Source organism: Diabrotica virgifera, chromosome 1, assembly GCF_917563875.1.
Source record: "Diabrotica virgifera virgifera chromosome 1, PGI_DIABVI_V3a".
Lineage (NCBI taxonomy): Eukaryota > Metazoa > Arthropoda > Insecta > Coleoptera > Chrysomelidae > Diabrotica > Diabrotica virgifera.
In genome coordinates this window covers 225,526,864-225,542,400 of record NC_065443.1, presented here as the reverse complement: position 1 = coordinate 225,542,400, position 15,537 = coordinate 225,526,864, and the positions used below count along the sequence as shown (strand labels likewise).

Below are 15,537 nucleotides of genomic sequence, written 5' to 3'. Positions count from 1 at the left end.
TTTGACCCTTCGCTTCGTTATCGAACGTATTCGCTTCGTATACTAAACAGATACGAAGCGAATACGTTCGAAACCAAAGCAAAGAGTCAAAAATCGAGGCCCAGCTGTGATTAGCGGTCGTAAAACTTTTTCACACCGTGTGTTTGATTGATATAAGGTTTCTATTTACAAAAATTTTGACATACGCGTACAACTTTTTACAAATCAAATTTGTATTCTATTTATTCCAGAGAATACCAGTTTTCGCTAGTGGCGCACACATCCTACATGCGACACTATATACGAAAATTCTTTTTGGTCCAAGAGTTTACTGTAGGTTTGTTTTAACACAACGAGAAACCGTGCATGTAACGATCACCGTCCTGCGCAATACCATGGAACGCACGATATACACACAGAACGTATGGAACGTATTATTTTATAGTAACGTGATCGTTCCATGACTGTTCTTCGTTTTGTTGGAACAAACCTTGTGTGATATTTGACCATGATTTTACGAATTTGGTCAATGTGACGTTTCAGACAATAGTATCAGCGGCCCAGAGCACGCCAAATAGAATTCTATTTTGCTGACGTTACAAAATAGAATTTCATAATGGGAGAATCGACGGTTGCTAGGCAATGTGACGTCACTAAAATAGAATTCTATTTGGCGTGCTCCCACAGCACACAGTTGGACTTGGTAATGAAACATTTCATTCTTTTTAAAAATGGTGTCAAATTTCTAAAGTTCCTGGTTTCCTTGGTAATACCTTACTTGTACTCTCTCTCTATCTCCCACATTTAACTTTCTTGCACCAGGTGGTTGTTTTTCTTATCTGTTAAGTTTTAGTAGATGTAGTGCGTCGAGTTTAATTCTTAAACTTTTGTTCAAATACAGTTCAGCTCATGATTTTCTACAAGAAAGTGGTGTCGCTCTATATCTTAAAAGAATTTCTTGTACTTTGTTATTCATGGGTATACGATCACTAGACATAGCTTGAAGTCTCATTATTAGGGTTTGAACGTTCCGTTTAGCTAAACTGTTTGTAGCAGGATGACCAGAAGCAATAAACTTTTGAAGAATACCATGAATTTTTGCAAATTTTTTAAATTGATTACTTACAAAAATTGTAGCGTTGTCTGATAACAAAACAGAAGATCAATCGTTTTGTCTTACGTTGGCGCATCCCTGAAAACTTTGGATTCAGCCATCGCAATTTAGCGCCAACAGCAAAAAAAAAAAATAAAAACCTTGGAATGTTTCCATGTAAAAACCAATTTTCTGATGGAGTGATGTAGTGAAGCTTTTGAAGGTGATTTTCGAATTTCAGTGCAAGGTTAACATGACTTAACCATACTTTCAATTTCTTTGTCTATGTTTCTCCAATAGCAATAATTTCTTGCAAGTTGTTTCATATTTGTAATGCCTATGTGAGTTCTATGGAGTTCTGAGAAGAGCCAGTTGTGGGAGTTCAGTTGGAATAATAATTCTCTGACCTTTATTATTTTCCGTGATAACTTGATGAAAAACTTTGCAACATAACTTTCGACTCGTAGGTGCCTCGTAGAAGAGTGTAGGAATGCGTAGGTATTTTTTTATTTTTTTTTGTGGAATTTAGTGAGTTAATGCTTTAACAATTGTTAAAAATATATATTTTAGAACAGCATGTAAATCAAAACATTATAAAATAAAAATTTGTTTTAAATTCGTTTTGTTTAATTTAACCTTATTGTTTAATTTAATCTAAGATTTAATCTAACCCGCGACCGATTATGTGACAGAAAAGAGAGCGACCGTTCTCATGTTAAATAAGATTTAATTCTTGATAAAATAAAATAGGATATTTGTCTGTGGCATCTTTAATACTCTAGCAGGTTAGATTATTATGTTGAAATTTCTTTTATTGATTCATGGCAGAGACATTTAATTTCTTCGTTAAGAATTCTTTCTAAAGAAGATAATGTTTGATGAATAGAAGCCCTAGAAAAACCAGAGACAACCGTAGACAAGGCATACTGAGCAAAAAAGCGTAGTGCGCGGCAGTCGATCGGTGGTATAGCTATCTCTTTTTACTAAGCGATACCGCTCATATGACGGACAAAGATAGCTAGACCACTCAAAACGAATATTGACCAATGGCGTACTTGATATCGGCTTTACACCCAGATGCATTGAGTGGCATATGACTAGCCTCGTCTACGGTTAACATGTCTCTGAGAAAAACAGTCGACGTGTCACGTCAGGGCGCGCGACTTTTCCCCAACACGACTCTACCTTATCGGCAGAGTCTACGAGAAGTATACGGTAAGTTGAAGCTGTAATTACAAAGAAAGAAATATGGGACATCTTGCATATTAGTGCACCCTATGTAACGCACAGCTGAATCTTATGTTTGTGCGTCACAGTATTGCCATGCCATTTTTTTCATAAGTTCAATCAATGTTAAATGTACCTACAAGAATAATAGAATAAGAACGTTTACTTCTCCGTCATTATACTAGGTAGAATGACAAATGAGGTGTCAAATGAAAGCTTATAATCCAAGGATAGTACTAAAGGTAAGAAATTAGAACTAGATTGTCTGTCCCTCAAAAAATAAGCGTTATATTGGGGATTTCTAATGTCGACATTAAAAGTTGCACTATTTTTTTTCTATAAAACATTTTGATCTAAAACTTACCAGAAAACTTCTTTGTATTCTCTACTTTCAAATAAACGTGATTAAGAAGCTAAGTTTTAAACTTCGTCACACAACTTTTGCAATTAAACTTTGCAATGCACAAATCCGCACCTTTTTCTTTGAACAATTCATAACCTTTATCATGATAAGAATAAAAACTTGAAGCAGGTACCTTTGTCTTCAGAAATGTTAGATCTATATACTATAAAAATTTCAGAAAAAAATATTAAAATGGAACAGAGTTGTAGCGAGGTAAACGCAAAAAACGTGATTTCATTTTTTTTATTTTTAGGTTAAAATTGCGATTTTGACAATGTTCCCCCACATAAAATCAAAATAAACCTCATTTTCGTTTTCAGCACTCTCGAAAATATAAAGTATGAATAAAATTAGCCATTCACCCCTCCGTGGTCAGTATCTCGAAAACTAAGCGCTTTTTTGAGGGTGTCCCGCTCGTGTATAATATCACAAAAAATTGTAACGTGATAGTATGAAAAAATAGAGAATACCGCAACGGTGTTAGAAGTGATGGTCGGATCCAATGCCAAAATCTACACAGACATATTCGGGTGCACTAATATCCAAGATGTCCGAAATATGTATGTCTTTTTACTCAGTTTATCACGCTTAACGAATTACGGGATCTGGATTTCAATGTATATTTGTTTTATAATTCTCGTATCAAAGTTACGAGTGAAGTTAGTCGTATTGATGACAGTTGGGGAAACGTCCGCGACCCGTCACGTCAACATGATCAGAGCCGGGATTACGAACACTCGATACGAATCGTATCCGCCATGTTTTACCGTAAGACGCTACAGTAAAACATGGCGGATACGATTCGTATAGAGTGTTCGTAATCCCACAGCAGAAGATGTTCTCTATTCAACTTCGTAATCAAATCCTGATAAAAATAAAGCATTCGATAAGTTCCTCGAAGTGTTAATATAGTTTGAACAATACTGCTCTCTTTGTCTACTGCTAAATAAAGATATGCTTTGAATAGATTCATTCGACAAACATATCGTGAATCTTTTAAGCTGTTTAATATACAGAGAGGGGCTAAAGTATGGAATAAATTCATGTTCTCTAAAATTGACTATTTTGGGAAAAAATCCCGAAAAGGGTCGCTTTTTATTTTTAAATTACAATTTTTTGGCATATATTTCATACTAGTGACGTCATCCCTCTGAGCGTGATGACGTAATTGATGCTTTTTTTAAATGGGAATAGGGATCGTGTGTTAGCTCATTAGAAAGGGCGTTCAATTCTATATTCAGTAATATAAACAATAGTATCAGTACTTATACAGGGCGACCAAAAAATAATTTTTGAATTAAATTAATTGACGCAAAAAGAAGAATGTATGTAATTTATTTAACTCAAAATACATTGTACTGCTGTCAGTAAATAGAAAAAATTTTATTTCACAAATAAACTTTTCTTTTCGCTTAAATTAAATCATAAACAGCCTATCACCTACCTCTTGGAAATTTGAACATTTAATTTAAGCAAAAAAAAATGTTTATTTGTGAAATTAACATTTTTTTCTATTTACTGACAGCAGTACAATGTATTTTGAGTTAAATAAATTGCAAACATTCTTCTTTTTGTGTCAATTAATTTAATTTAAAAATTATTTTTTTGGCCACCCTGTATAAGTAATGATATTAATGTTTATATTACTGAATAGAGAATTGAACACCATTTCAAATGAGCTACCACACGACACCTATTTCTATTTAAAAATTTGATCGATTACGTCATCACGCTCAGATGGATGACGTCACTGGTATGAAATATATGCCAAAAAATTGTAATTTAAAAATAAAAATCGACCTCTTTCGGTATTTTTCTCCAAAGTCATCCGTTTTAGAGAAAATGAATTAATTCCATAATTTAGCCCTTCTCCGTATATTCCACCAATACGACCAATATAATCCACCATTTTTCCACCAATAACGAAACAACACATCATGCCTTCATTCTGCTTACACTCTCTTTCAATATTTCATCGACAATTCTCACTAAAAAATAAAGGCCTGATATCTGCTTCAAAACAAATCTTTAAGTGTCTGCAGGTATTCGCAATAAATAAATTGATATAAAATGAAATATTCTAAGATAACATTTAAATGTTTAAACAAATTGTGACGATATTTTTAATGGGCAGACTTAACAGATTTACTTCTTAATACAAACGAATTTAAGACGCAATTCTCTTAGGAAACAATTGGTTTATATTATACTGAATTAATTTTTGAACAAAATTGAAAAGCCATTTTTTGGAATCGTTACACCCTACCCTAATAGCACAAGGACGTCCATTGGACGTCCTTCACGGACTTTAGGGACGTCCATTGGACGTCCGTTTTCGTCCGAGGAACGTCCTTTATACGTCCTATTTTGGTCCAAATGTCGCGCTACCGAACGTCCATTGGACGTCCATCTAAGGTCCGAGGGGACGTATATTGGACCTTAATCGGACGTAATTTGGACCTTGATCGGACGTCCTAGGGGACGTAAATTGGACCTTAATCGGACGTAAATTGGACCTTAATCGGACGTAAATCGGACCTTAATCGGACGTAAATTGGACCTTAATCGGACATAAATTGGACCTTAATCGGACGTAAATTGGACCTTAATCGGACGTAAATTGGACCTTAATAGGACGTAAATTGGACCTTAATGGGACGTAAATGGGACCTTAATCGGACGTAAATTGGACCTTAACCGGACGTAAATTGGACCTTAATAGGACGTAAATTGGACCTTAATCGGACGTAAATGGGACCTTAATCGGACGTAAATTGGACCTTAATCGGACGTAAATTGGACCTTATCGGACGTAAATTGGACATTAATAGGACGTAAATTGGACCTTAATCGGACGTAAATGGGACCTTAATCGGACGTAAATTGGACCTTAATCGGAAGTAAATTGGACCTTAACCGGATGTTATAGGGGACGTGAATTGGACCTTAACAGGACGTCCAATTTTGGTCCAAATGCCACGTTGCCAAACGCCCAATGGAGGTCCACTTAACATCCGAAGGGACGTTCGGTGGACGTCAATTGGCCTTCATAGGACGTCCCAGTTTGGTCCAATGTCTTGCTGCCGAACATCCATCTAATGTCGTGGGAAATAAAAAATATATTTTTTAAGGAACTTATATTACATCTTATATTAAATTACAATTATTGGATATTACATTATTTACATTAAATTACAATACACTTCTCCAAGAAATTAACGCACCACCTTAAATATGGGGTATTTTTGATGTCTCGTATTTCCTAAACCTGTTGTTTCATCTAAGATTCTAAGTGATTTTTTTATAATATTATAGCCTAGGCTATAGGTTACCTCCTTAAGCTTGTCATGCACAGGGAGCTATGCTGTAATATATGTACATTATATCATATCGCTCTCTATAGTAATGAGTGAGCCTGCAGACAGGAAACAAATGGTTCCGTATGTGCAGGCTCACTCATTACTATAGAGTGCGATGTGATATAATATATATTACAGTATAGCTCCCCGTGCATGACAAGCATAAGGAGGTACTTAACCTATAGCCTAGGGCCTAGGCTAGAATATTATAAAAAAATCACTTAGATGCAACAACAGGTTTAGGAAATTCGAGACATCAAAAATGCCCAATTTTTAAGGTGGTGCGTAATCGGTTGTATATACAGGGTGTAACAAAAATACACGTCATAAATTAAATCACATATTCTGGGACCAAAAATAGTTCGAATGAACCTAACTTACCTTAGTACAAATATGCACATAAAAAAAGTTACAGCCCTTTGAAATTACAAAATGAAAATCGATTTTTTCGATTATATCGAAAACTATTAGCGATTTTTTATTGAAAATGGACATGTGGCAGTATTATGGCAGGAATATCTTAAAGAAAAATTATGGTGAAATTTGTGCACCCCATAAAAATTTTATGGGGGTCTTGATCCCTTAGATCCTCCCAAACTTTTGTGTACGTTCCAATTCAATTTTATTATTGTGGTACCATTAGTTAAATTCAATATTTTTGTTTCTTAGTATTTTTCAGATAAGGCAGTTTTTATCGAGTTGCGACTTCTTTTTTAACATGTCTACATAAAAATTTTATGGGGGTTTTGTTCCTTTAAACCCCCCAAATGTTTGTGTACGTTCCAATTAAACTATTACTGAGGTACCATTAGTTAAACAGAATGTTTTTAAAACTTTTTTGCCTCTTTGTATTTTTTCGATAAGGCACATTTTATCGAGGTCTGGCTTCTTTTTTAATATGGTTCAAAATATACCTAAAAATGTAAAGCATAAATAAGTCTGCATATTATTACCAAGTCTCCATAATCGTACTTAACCATATACAAATATGTGGTGGATTTGACAAATATTCAAAATATTTCTATAAAAATTGACTTTTCGAAAAAGCAATAAGAGGCAAAAAAGTTTTTAAAACGTTGTGTTTAAATGGTACTACAATAATAATTAAATTGAAACGTGCACAAAAGTTTGGGGGGGTTTAAAGGAACAAAACCCCCAAAATATTTTTATGGGGTGTCCAAATTTTACTATAGTTTTTTCGTAAGATACTGCTGCCATAATAATGCCACATGTCCATTTTCAATAAAAAATCTCTAATAGTTTTCGATATATTGGAAAAAATCACTTCATCTTGTAACTTCAAATGAGTGATAAAGGCACAGAGACTTAGATGGCGAGGTCACATTTGAAAGGATGCCAAACACGAGGACTCCAAAAATGGTACTAAACTACACTACAGCTTCAAGAAAGAGAAGAGGAAGGCCGAAAAATGGATGGAAGCAAGAGGTCGAAAAAGATTTGGAAAGAATGGTGCTACAGGGTCAGAAAAGAAAAATGAATAACAGGAAGGAATGGAGAAAAATCACATATCAAGCCAGAGAAGATCTCAGTACATAAAGAAACGTGAAAATGAAGAAAAAAACAAACTTTTCAAGCCATGGGCCTCTAAGGCCCTTAGTGCTATTATATATATATATATATATATATATATATATATATATATATATATATATATAACTTCAAAGGGCTGTAACTTTTCTTGTGTGCACATTTGTACTAAGGTAAGTTAGGTCCAATCAAACTATTTTTGGTCCCAGAATATGTGATTAAATTTATGACCTGTATTTTTGTTACACCCTGTATATATCTACATACTTCGTCTAATTTACTAACTGTTATTTATTTTAACTGAAATATTTAGGCGGTAGGTGTGTTCTTTTTTAGAATCACTTTGCTGAGTACAATGGAATTACAGCCACTAGACATATTTTATTATATACGCGTAGAAATAATATTTGAAGATTTCTATTAATGTTAACCTAAAGAAATACACAATAATATGTTTCATTTAATTTGTATAAATGGATTATAAAGCGTTTTTATGAAGCAGATTTGTTCGGATCACACTGTAACTGTAATCGAACGAAGGTGACATTTTAGAATAAATTGGTAACATTTATTTGACAGTTACGGTGATGACACTTCATATTTGTTTATATTCTTTACTATAAGTATCTGTTTTATTTATTATATTTACTGTTTTTATTATTTACTTTACTATAAAAAGATCCTCTACTATAAAAATATAAATTTCACCTAATTTTATAACGACTTGGAATAATCGAGGTATCTGACAACTTTTTTAGTTGTTATTGTAGACAAACTTATACAAAGAAACCTACCAGCTTTTTGCCAAGAGTTCGGAGCCGTTTTTTAATTATTAACAATGCAGTGCAAAAACTCTTGCACTGCAAATCTTAAAAGATTATAACTTAATTCTTGTTCTCTATTTCTTAAGTTTTTACTTATTTACATTGAATATTAATTTGTTTTGTTGTATAATCCACGTTTACAATAATTATGTGATATATTTGATTTAAAATGGATTCAGGATCTTTTTATACTTTGGCAACTATGTCAACTTAGATCTCTGGCGTAGATAATGACCTGCAACAGTAAGTAAATTAGATGGACTGTAGGTTATATTTGGTTCTTGGGACATCAAAGTATATTTTTTAGACATTCCCTGGATATAGTCACTAATGTGACATACCTCCGATTTGTTTTTCATGAGTTTTGTAAGAGACTAAAAACTTTTTTTATAGTCACCTCCTGTTTTCATATATTTTTTGACATGTTTTGTAGTAAATTCAACTATCTATTTACTACAAAACATGTCAAAATTTACATGTGAAAGCAGATGATCCTAAAAATGGTTTTTCATCTCCTACAAAATTCATGAAAAAGCAGATAGGAGAATTATTGTACATTACAATTCTCTGATGTTTGGGAAAAAGGGCTTAAGTCAGAATTGCACATCGATAATGTTTTGATGATTTCTACAGTACTGTAGTAGATTCTACTGTACATACAGTTTACATCTACAACAGTTTTTTTCTGGTACAGAAATCATCAAAACATTATCAATGTGCAATTCTGACTTAAGTCCTTTTTGCCAAACATAAAAAAACAATCTGGTCATAACTGACCAATGAGCAATTTTAATTTAACCTAAATTACTACTGTTTCTTAAAATGAAGAGCTTACCCCATAGCGTCTTTTATCTAATCTAACAAGATCGTGCACTATTCTAACATACACAGGCACAGCACACAAGCACTATACTCCGTTTTTCACTATCACCTATCACTCAAACTAGTTCAAAAGGCTTTGTCCTCTTCAATCTTCTAGTTTGCCCAGTAGTATCGAGGAGCTGGATTCCTCGATATTCTTGAACTTATGAAGTTGTTGCTCATGACCCTGCTATCTTCTTGATATTTGTTGATAAAGTAATAACTTATTATGCATGGACAATGAGGACTTTCTTCCAACTAGCCAATACACTTTTTATATCTCTCTTTTGCCTTTCATAGCCACAAGGCTATACATTTCCTTCTTGGTTTTTTTTTGTAGGCCACTTTCAGCTGATTCTAAAAAAAATTGAAATGAAGGGTAATTTTTCTATTCTTTACAATTAAAAATCAAAAGAAATAGGAAATAGGTACTATTTACAGGTAATAATATGCATGCATAAATGATTCGTTTCATAAAGAATAAAGAAAATTGAAAACGGATTTTATAATACTTACAAAATTGTTTAAACAAGAGATCCAGCCAGAGCCCAGAGCAAAAACTAGCAGCATAGAAAAAAGTGTTGTGTGATTTGACTAGGACTAGCAGACAGTACAGCAGAAAAGCCACTAATTTCCATTTCCCACACCCCCTTATCGATGCATTTTTTTCCAATCAAAATTTTTACATGATTTTTACTAAATTTTTAGGTTATCGGTTATCTTATGAAAATGAAATGTGATGACCAATGACCACGCGACGCTACATAGATACTCGCGCGGCAAATTTGAAAATGAACGCAAATTGAACAGTAAATGGCCTCTCTTAAAATCTTGTAATGGAAAATTTTACCCCTCCAGGAAGACATTGTACTATGTTCATAGAATATCTTGTGGTAACTTTCCACCCATAATTTAATCAGATAGATGTTCACGGAATAGAACGGTAGTACCTATATTCCTGGAATGTTTTGTGTTGTTAGGATTAAACTTTTATTTTATTTATTCTTGAATATTTCCTATTGTTAAACATTGTAACCAATAATTTACAAATAAGATTTTCATTACATTACATAAAATCAAAAACATGTTTTGGATATTAAACTATATAGTTTGTTTATAATTGTAATAATTGTATATACAATTTTGAATTAAGATTTAATCTTTTCGATTTAAACTACAGTAAAACCTGTGTTACCGGCCCCCTGCAAACACCGGCCACCTGTACTAACGGTCAGTTTAAAAATTCCCCAAACCAATTACAGTAAAACCTGTCAGTAACGGCCACTAAAAATGAAAAAGCTATTGGCCGATATAGAAAGGTGACCGGTATTGCCAGTTTTTGTAGTCCAGATATAATTGGTTTGGGGAATATTTAAACCGGCCGTTAGTACAGGTGGCGGATTTTATCAGGTGGCCAGTAACACAAGTTTTACTGTATATCTAGACTACAAAAACTGGCAATAACGGCCACCTTTCTATATCGGCCAATAGTTCTTTCATTTTAGTGGCCGTTACTGACAGGTTTGACTGTATTTCATTAACGTAAAGTTAACGCGTAAGTTAATATTTTATTGAATTATTTTGCTATTTGATCCCGTAATTGGTATAATGTGTCCAATATAATATATAAGCGTTCATAAAACGTCCGTATTTCGTCCAGTATGGACGTCCAAAGGACGTTCAACGTCGGACGTCCAAAGGACGTCCATATTTATTCCGTCCGAAGGACGTCCAACGTCGGACGTCCAAAGGACGTCCATATTTATTCCTTCCGAAGGACGTCCAACATGGGACGTCCAAAGGACGTCCGTTTATAGTCCATGGACGTAAGGACCAAAAATGGACCTATTTTGGACGTCCAAAGGACGTCGTGTGCTATTAGGGTATCCACCCCACTACGCGAAGTACAGAAGAACCCCTATTTAATTCAGAGCTCCTGCTCTACGCAAGCTGGGACAAACACGACGTATTTAGCCACTAGATTTGTAATTATAGTCTAAGAGCTAGAGCCGAAAAATCATCGTCATAAGTAATACGGAGTTTGGCATGTGAAATGTGTCTATTGTATATTGATAATTATGACCCCTTTCTGGCTGACACCTCAGTGGATACAGGAAGTAGCAATAAGGAATGAAAGGGGAAAGTTAGTGTAGTCTTTAAAGTTTTTCACCTCCTATTTTGTTAAACCTTCATCGATTTGCATGAAAATTGGTGACTAGTTAGAGCATACCCCAAGAAATAAAAATAATTTGGTGCCAACTTTTCGGGGGTGAAAACTATTTTATTAAAAATAACCCCACAAATCGATAGAGGGACAAATTATAAGTAAAATTTGTTATATCATGTTATTAAAATAAATCAATAGTTTTTGAGTTACAATCGAACCCGCTTATTGGAATAGCCTTCGTGCCAAGCAAAAGTATTCCTATAACCGGGATATTCTAATAAAATATCTTTGGTAGCTAGTAGAAAGGTTTCAAGACCTCAAATTTCTATTCCTTAAAGCGGGATATTCCTTTAAGAGGTATTCTAATAAACGGGTCCGACTGTATTAAAGATCAAAGATTTGTCTGTTTAAGAGCACATGCGTGAAGTTACGGATGATAAAAAGAACATATTAGTTAATTTTAGGTTACTAAAATATTATTTTTATATTATTTCGATATTATAAATTTAGCAAAAGAGTATTCGAATATGTCAAATGTACCCATTATTGGACACCCCCAGTTTCTGGACATCTTCAGTTTATATTGATAGAAAAAATTCAATTAAATATCGAAATAATATAAAAATAATATTTTATTAACATACAATTAATTAATATGTTCTTTTTATCATCCGTAACTTCACGCATATGCTCTTAAATAGACAAATCTTTGATCTTTAATAACTCAAAAAGAATTGATTTATTTTAATAACATGATATAACAAACTTGAGGTATGTTCTAACTAGTCACCAATTTTCATGCAAATCGATGGAGGTTTAACAAAATAGGAGGTGAAAACCTTTAATGACTGCACTAACTTTTCCCTTTCATCCCTTATTGCTACTTCCTGTATCCACTGAAGTGTAAACCTGAAAGGGGTCATAATTATCAATATACAATAGACACATTTCACATGCCAAACTCCATATTACTTACGACGATGATCTTTCGGCTCCAGCTCTCCGTCTATTAAGAATAGGTACTAATTGAAGCGTGGACCGGAACAATGATTTAATTTGCGTATTGGCAATATCCCTAATAGCACAAGGACGTCCAATGGACGTCCATTGGACGTCCTTCACGTACTTTAGGGACGTCCATTGGACGTCCGTTTTCGTCCGAGGAACGTCCTTTATACGTCCTATTTTGGTCCAAATGTCGCGCTACCGAACGTCCATTGGACGTCCATCTAAGGTCCGAGGGGACGTATATTGGACCTTAATCGGACGTAAATTGGACCTTAATCGGACGTCCTAGGGGACGTAAATTGGACCTTAATCGGACGTAAATTGTACCTTAACCGGACGTAAATTGGACCTTAATCGGACGTAAATTGGACCTCAATCGGACGTAAATTGGACCTTAATCGGACGTAAATTGGACCTTAATCGGACGTAAATTGGACCTTAATCGGACGTAAATTGGACTTTAATCGGACTTAAATTAGACCTTAATCGGACGTAAATTGGACCTTAATCGGACGTAAATTGGACCTTAATCGGACGTAACTTGGACCTTAATCGGACGTAAATTGGACCTTAATCGGACGTAAGTTGGACCTTAATCGGACGTAAATTGGACCTTAATCGGACGTAAGTTGGACCTTAATCGGACGTAAATTGGACTTTAATCGAACGTAAATTGGACCTTAATCGGACGTAAATGGGACCTTAATTGGACGTAAATTGGACCTTAATCGGACGTAAATCGGACCTTAATCGGACGTCCTAGGGGACGTGAATTGGACCTTAACAGGACGTCCAATTTTGGTCCAAATTCCACTTTGCCAAACGTCCAATGGAGGTCCACCTAACGTCCAAGGGCGTCCCAGTTTGGTCCAATGTCTTGCTGCCGAACATCCATCTAACGTCCTGGGAGGACGTTCGGTGGACGTCTATAGTTGATATTTAGACCTGTGAAGAATGTATTGTGGGAAATAAAAAATATATTTTTTAAGAAACTTATATTACATCTTATATTAAATTACAATTATTGGATATTACATTATTTACATTAAATTACAATACACTTCTCCAAGAAATTAACGCACCACCTTAAATATGGGGTATTTTTGATGTCTCGTATTTCCTAAACCTGTTGTCCCATCTAAGTGATTTTTTTATAATATTATAGCCTAGGCTATAGGTTACCTCCTTAAGCTTGTCATGCACAGGGAGCTATGCTGTAATATATGTATATTATATCATATCGCTCTCTATAGTAATGGGTGAGCCTGCAGACAGGAAACAAATGGTTCCGTATGTGCAGGCTCACTCATTACTATAGAGAGCGATGTGATATAATATATACAGAGAGGTCCTAAATTATGGAATAAATTAATTTTCTCTAAAATGGACGACTATAGAGAAAAATCCGGAAACAGGTCGATTTTTGTGTTTAAATTACAACTTTTTGACATATATTTCATACTAGTGATGTCATCCATCTGAGCGTGATGACGTAATCAATGATTTTTTTAAATGGGAATAGGGGTTGTGTGGCACCTCAGTTGAAAGGGTTTTCAATTCTCTATTCAGTAATTTTGAATGTGTACGTTCCAATTAAACTATTACTGAGGTACCATTAGTTAAACAGAATGTTTTTAAAACTTTTTTGCCTCTTTGTATTTTTTTCGATAAGGCACGTTTTATCGAGATCTGGCTTCTTTTTTAATATGGTTCAAAATATACCTAAAAATGTAAAGCATAAATAAGTTTGCATAATATTACCAAGTCTCCATAATGGTACTTAACCATATACAAATATGTGGTGGATTTGACAAATATTCAAAATATTTCGATAAAAATTAACTTTTCGAAAAAGCAATAACAGGCAAAAAAGTTTTTAAAACGTTGTGTTTAAATGGTACTACAATAATAATTAATAATAATAATAATAATAAAACCATATCTCCAAACCGACCATCTCCCATATTATCAATACGTCCCTGAGAGTATGCTTGAGGATGGCAACTACAAGCTATACTGGGACCCCACTGTGCTCACAGACCAAACAGTGGCGCATAATAGACCAGATCTCGTATTAGTCAATAAATTAACGAGACAAACAACCCTCATTGATGTGGCACACGGAACTAATGGTTCCGTGTGTGCAGGCTCACTCATTACTATAGAGAGCGATGTGATATAATATATATTACAGTATATAGCTCCCCGTGCATGACAAGCTTAAGAGGAAACAGTAGCGAGCAACAGGTAGCGAAAACGCGTTCCAAGATTGCGGCTGTAATTTTGAATATTTTTTTGAGATATTTGGCACACGCATTCGTAATATAATAAAGAATGGCGGTACAGAGCCCAATTTGAAAAATATAAAAATATGTGAAAATTACTCTGTAATTAAATACAATATTAAAAAAACGAGCCTGTACCGCCATTAAGAAGAACAAAAAAATACACTTTCTTGAAATAAACTTTTTTATCCAATGCCTAGATGTTGTGTCATTTTGGAACTACTAATGAAATAAAAAATTTTAGTAGTTCCAAAATGACACAAAATCTAGGCATCGCATAAAAAAGTTTATTTGAAGAAAGTGTATTTTTTTGTTCTTCTTAATGGCGGTACAGGCTTGTTTTTTTAATATTGTATTTAATTACAGAGTAATTTCCACATATTAATATATTTTTCAAATTGGGCTCTGTACCGCCATTCTTTATTATATTACGAATACGTGTGCCAAATATCTCGAAAAAATATTCAAAATTACAGCCGCAATCTTGGAACGCGTTTTTGCTACCTGTTGATCGCTACTGTATCACCTTAAGGAGGATATTATAAAAAAAATCACCTAGATGGGACAACTGGTTTAGGAAATTCGAGACATCAAAAATGCTCAATTTTTAAGGTGGTGCGTAATGGGCTGTATATTATATATATTTCAAATCGACACCTTGCTCATTTGGAGATAATGGACAATTTCTTAAAAAGAAGATATTCTATCTATGTATACTTATTATATAGTGTAATATTATATTATAATATTATAATAATCATTCAACTTTTGTCTAATTTTTTT

The 15,537-nt window shown here is 34.0% G+C and overlaps 2 protein-coding genes and 2 long non-coding RNA genes across 5 annotated transcripts in view; 2 read left to right on the top strand and 2 right to left on the bottom strand.

Moving 5' to 3' along the window:
• LOC126882601 (trypsin-1-like) overlaps positions 1 to 15,537 on the top strand; it is a 189,234-nt gene that overhangs the window by 108,367 nt on the left and 65,330 nt on the right. The gene's annotated exons all lie outside the window — the stretch shown is intronic.
• The window catches only part of LOC126882624 (trypsin-7-like), a 71,102-nt gene that overhangs the window by 44,738 nt on the left and 10,827 nt on the right, over positions 1 to 15,537 (bottom strand). The gene's annotated exons all lie outside the window — the stretch shown is intronic.
• On the bottom strand, positions 4,968 to 11,176 carry LOC126882646 (uncharacterized). Of its 2 annotated transcripts, XR_007697363.1 has the most exons (3): positions 9,811 to 10,697; positions 5,263 to 9,651; positions 4,968 to 5,218 (listed from the first exon to the last, which is right to left on the bottom strand). It is a non-coding gene; the product is annotated as an uncharacterized LOC126882646 (long non-coding RNA). The 2 variants fall into 2 exon arrangements; XR_007697362.1 differs by lacking the exon at positions 4,968 to 5,218 and having other exon boundaries at positions 8,404 to 9,651; positions 9,811 to 11,176.
• On the top strand, positions 6,657 to 14,174 carry LOC126882656 (uncharacterized). Its single transcript, XR_007697364.1, has 2 exons — positions 6,657 to 6,863; positions 14,079 to 14,174. It is a non-coding gene; the product is annotated as an uncharacterized LOC126882656 (long non-coding RNA).